At 32.5% G+C, this 5388-nt stretch overlaps 1 non-coding gene across 1 annotated transcript; it reads left to right on the forward strand.

The window, feature by feature from the left end:
* The first annotated feature begins 559 nt into the window (after positions 1-559).
* Positions 560-662, forward strand: LOC118704036. The gene has a single exon (XR_004983265.1). It is a non-coding gene; the product is annotated as a small nucleolar RNA U13 (small nucleolar RNA).
* The last annotated feature ends 4726 nt before the right edge of the window (positions 663-5388 follow it).

The following is a 5388-nucleotide window of genomic DNA, read 5'->3' on the forward strand; positions in this document are numbered from 1 at the left end:
TCTGGTAGGACAACTTTTTAAAAGTCAAAAATCAAATCAGTTTCTACTGAGAGCTCTCAGAGCTGGGTAATTACACACATCAACGTTTCGCCCATTGGTCTATATGATTTTATTTGCACTCACAGTCTTCGCTAATTCAGAGTATAAGGAAAGAATCATGCTGAGACCTGGAGAGTAAACTGTGATGGCAAAGGTACAAAGTAAATTTACCCCCCTCGAGTCCTCGAATGGGTTTTTATCCTGAGCATCCTGATCCATCATTCCATCTCTATGCACATAGTACTGGGAGGGATGATTCTAATCCGAAGGGGTTTTTTGTTGTTGTTTTGGTGGCCAAATGAATTCTAATAAACAGAAAACCCTGTAAATTCCCTGAGAAGTTTGATTTCTGCTGTTTTTATTTTATTATTATTTTGGGGGGTTGTTTTTTATTCTGAGGTAATGCCTGGACCCGGTGGAGGGAAATTTTTGTTTACTTTGATCTTAGTAAGAGCTCAATTAAAGCTAAGGTCCCAGCTAGGACATGTGAGGACAAATATACTAAAAACTATGGTTGCGGATCCTTTCGGAGTTCATAAGCGTGATGATTGGGTGTTCACGCGGCTGTGTGAGGTGTGCCGCCCATTAACCTTGTTACGCTTTGGCACATGACCCGTCTGACGTGAAAAAAAAAAAAAAAAAAAAAACAAAGAAAAAAAAAAAAAAAAAAAAACTATGGTTGCTTGACACTGTATTTCTTTCCAGTGTACTGCACAATCTCCTCCATGAGGATTCCAGGGAAAAATTTATTTTTGGTCTTAAGAATAGTTGAAAGCAACTGGGCAATTTTTTGTTTTGTTTTGTTTTTGCATTAAGGACAATGTGGATTTTACAATAGGAGCCGTTTCTGGTTTTTATATTATTTGAAACATATAATCTCTATGGCCCTAGATCCCTCCAGCTTAGGAGCACAGGTGAGTCACATTAATATTAATTTCCAAGTGCCATTGGCTGAAGGGCCTCAACCTCCTACAGAGAAGACCCCTTGCTCCAAACATTTCTGCATCTCTCTCTGGGTGTGGCACATGTGTTTACATTCATTGATTTTAAGTATAGGAAAATGACTATGTTGGCTTAAGTAAAAAAAACAAATAAAAAAACAACAACACATAAATGTATTATAAGGATTAAGAGATGATAGAACCCATTGGCAGGGATGCAGTCTTACCTCAGAAAAGACTGGGACCAGAGATTCAAGTGTCATCAGGAAATTCCCTGTCTTTCCTCTCTGTTTTTGCTGCATTCTTTTCCTCTCTCACTGCTGACAGCTTCTCCTGTTTCAGACAGTGAGCAGTACCACCCTGGATGTTTTCCTATTCCTCTGACCAACTCACAGAGACATCTGGTTCTGCATGTTGATTTGAGTTTACTTTCCCTCAAAGTCCTATTAAAATATTTTTAAAATAGAAATTGAGAGGACAAAAACCACATATGTCCTAACTATAGAAAAGAGGAAAAGAAACTATCAATAAGCCAAACACTTTGAGGAATTTCTATGAAAGATAAGCACACATGATATCCCACTGCAAGATGTAGTCCAGTGCCTGCAATTCAACAACACCAAAGAAAAGTCTTTGTGGCCCAGATAGCTTTGGAAGTAAATTTTATTCAATTCTTTCGGCAATGAAAAATTCCAGTGACACTTAAACTGTTTCAATTCATTATATCAAGAGTCTAGAATTGTGATAGTTAAAATTCTTGTAATTATCTAAACTTAAGAGCTTAGATATTTTAAAGTAATTTAAGCATAAATGTGCCATTAACATTTTTTAATCATATGCTCTTATTTTTTATTTTTATCTTTTGAAAACAAGCAACTAAAGTTATATTGCATGTCTAATTAACCGACTGTGCTTGTATTTTTTTGCTTAACATATTGTAATCAAAGCTATATATCAAGCCAGAGTCCAAAAGAGATCCTTAATATAAACTCCTGTCACAAGACACACCCATTCTGGAGAAAATTGTGATTCTACTCTCTCCAGAGCACAAGTGGGAGCATAGGGGGATGAGTTATTTGGTTTCACTTCCTCATTTTTTATTTTAGTCTAAAACAAACAAATAAATTGGCTTCTTTCCTTTTTTTTTTTTTTTTTTTTTTTTTTGAGGGTCTGATAGTAAATATGCTTAAATTAATGAAAATATGCAAGAGGGCTAAGCAATTGAAAAGCTACCTATAACTTACAGTAAACCAAGAGCTGTTCTGTAACTCTTAAGTAGCAGTGCCTAATATCAAAACTGTCAAAACACAGAAAGAACACTAGACTTTTAGCTTAGTTACTTATAGGTACAAAAATCTTAAATAAATATTAGTAAATTAGAAAACTGGTTTAGCTCAGTGGATAAAGTGTTGGCCTGCAGACTGAAAGGTCCCAGGTTTGATTCCAGTCAAGGGCATGTACCTTGGTCTCTGGCTCATCCCCAGTAGGAGGTATGCAGGAGGCAGCTGATTGATATTTCTCTCTCATTGATGTGTCTAACTCTATTCCTCTCCCTTCCTCTCTGTAAAATAATTAATAAAATATATTTTTTTTAAAAGAAGAAGAAGACCCAATGTATGTAGTATGCCTATAATAGGAATTGGTTTAAGAAAGTATCTATAAATATAAAGGTGGTTTCTTATTTTCAAATTGATTAATAGACCACATAAGATCTTATCTTGATAGAAACTGAAAATACATTTGATGAATATTGCTATTTAAAGCAAAATTTTGTTAAAACAAGAAGACAAATATATTTTCTTAGCATAATAATTAGGGTCTCAAACAAATAGTCACTATTATTTGAAAAATATCAGAGATTTGCCATTAAAGTATACGATAAGGTTAGGATATTAACCATTATTATTTAATATTGCCTTAGATGTTTTAGCCAATATCACTAGGTTAAAAAATAGTTATCAACGATAGGAAGAAGGTATCAAAATTCCAGATAATGTAATTTTTACCTAATAATTACAAAGGACTCAATTTTAAAGTTTAAAATTTAATAAAGGAGCTTAATAAGGTGGCCAGCTACAAAATAAATATATGCAACTCTAACTTTATTACACACCAAATTTGTGAGCTTAAAATTTAAACTAAAAAACTTACCAAATTAAAATATCCCCAAACAGATTTAAGTATTTATATAATAATATATGTTACTAAGGTATTTGAAATTAGTAAGAAAAAATATTCAGTAATTGATAAAAATGGCCAACCATTTAGGAAACTACAAAGTTAGATACCTACTTCATAACTTACAGCAAAATAAATTGCATAGGGATTAAAGTTTAAATGTAAAATATGAAATCATAAAATTATTAGAATATAATAAATAATTAGATAATCTTGGAGTAGATAAGTCTTTTCTAAAGGAAAAAATAAAAGAATGATAGTTTGTGTTAATCATTTATTAAAAATCTTTAGAATGACTAAACAAGCAGCATAAACAATATTGAAAGACAAATGACAATGTTTATATATAGAAAAGACTAAATAAAAAGACGAAAAATTCTTAAAAGTTATAAACAAACAATTCATAGGAACATAAACAAGTGATTAATAAATATTAAACAAGAAAAATATCCAATTCTACAAACAGTCAAATAAGTGTACATACCGTAATAATAGCACTTCAGTGTCTGGTTAGTGTTTTTCTACTCCAATTGCTAAGCAGTTTTAAGATATTTTTTAACTGAAAGCAACATTTACTAAATAAACTGTGAACAAACTGACACCTTTTGATATTGCTGATAAAAAATTTTTTCCAGGAGAAAACTTGGAAATACACATTTAAAAGCCTTAAAATGCAGAGACCTTGCAATTTATTTCTGGGAATTTAAGAAAGTAACCAGACAGATGCATTTCGAGGTTTCACATAAAATTGTTTAAAGTAGAAAATCGGTATATAATGTTCAAGTGTTATAGTGGTTGAATAAAATATAGAACAAATTATAAATTATAACCAGAAATATAATATTCATATAAACATGGTATGAGTATCTATTAACCTGGAAAAGTGGTTACATTTAACAGTTGATTTTAAACAGAAAGGACATACAGCACAATGTTAATTGGTCATTCCTAACTGAGCAAATGTGGTTGATTTCTATCTTCTCCAGATTGGTTTATTTGTTTTCTAATTTATCCTCAATTAGCATGTGTCAGATGTATAATATATTTTTAAAGCTTTTGAACTGTCACTCTAGTGATACACGTTCTTTATATAGATAAATGTCACTCCAGCATTGGAAATTCAGTAATGTTTTTACATTCTTCTTTAAAAAACAGAATGAAAACTCCCGTATTTACATAGACTATTAACTTCCAGTCAGTATTCAAAAATAAAAGAAGAACAGGAATAAAGAAAAAGTTCTTGAAATCCAATTATAAAATTGCTCTGCTTAACCCCATTTATCAGCTTTTCATCCTTCAGTACTTCTCAAGCAGAGATGGTACCACTCTTAGGGACTGTTTGGAAATACCAGATAGAGGACCTTTTCTGTTGTCCCAGTGACTAGTGAGCACTACTGATGTGAGTGCAAGACAGAGAAGCTAACTATCCTGCAATACTTGGAACGTCCAGAACAAGAAAGACTTGTCCTGCCCAAAGCATCAAAATACCCTCCACTGAGAAACCCAGCTAAGCTAAACTTCATTGAAGAAAATGATTCAAGGCCTTCCTTCCCTCCCCCTGCCTGTTTTCCTAATCTCATTTCTATCAGTTTCCCCTCCCTATTTTACACTCCTCCCTGCTCCCATCAACTCATTTTTTCCTCTGCCCCAAGCTTTAACTATATCTAATGGCTGGCAATTCTCATAGAGTACCAAGAAGTATTATGCATCTCAGCTTCAGGTGATTTTGATTATTTCCTCTGTCTGGAATACTCCTTTCATAAAGTTACAGTTCTTTTTGAAGATTCAGCTTGGTCATCTCCTTTGTGGAGCTTTTCATGCATCATAGATTCTTTCCCTTTTTTTGCTCTCACAGTAACTTAGGTACATCTCTATTACAACATTTAAAAAAAAAAAAAGCATACAGTATCTATTTTGTCTTTATTCTCCCTTTACAAGTACAAATTCCTTGAAAGCAATAAAAGAATTTTTATTCATGGATCTACCCTATGGATAGAAAAAAATTATCTGGCACATAACACTTATTCAACCAATGCTTATTGGCTGGTGGTGGGGATAGGAGAGAGGAAATAAGTTAAATTCTAAATTATCTTCTCTTTCACAATCAGTAAAAGAAGAAAAAAAATAAGTTTTGATTTCTGCCTTCAAATAATTTTCCATTTCAATAAAAATAATGTTTGACATCTACTTCAAATTACTTATTATCTCAGTACATTACCATCATACAAAG

This window comes from Pipistrellus kuhlii, unplaced genomic scaffold (genome assembly GCF_014108245.1).
Source record: "Pipistrellus kuhlii isolate mPipKuh1 unplaced genomic scaffold, mPipKuh1.p scaffold_m20_p_4, whole genome shotgun sequence".
Lineage (NCBI taxonomy): Eukaryota > Metazoa > Chordata > Mammalia > Chiroptera > Vespertilionidae > Pipistrellus > Pipistrellus kuhlii.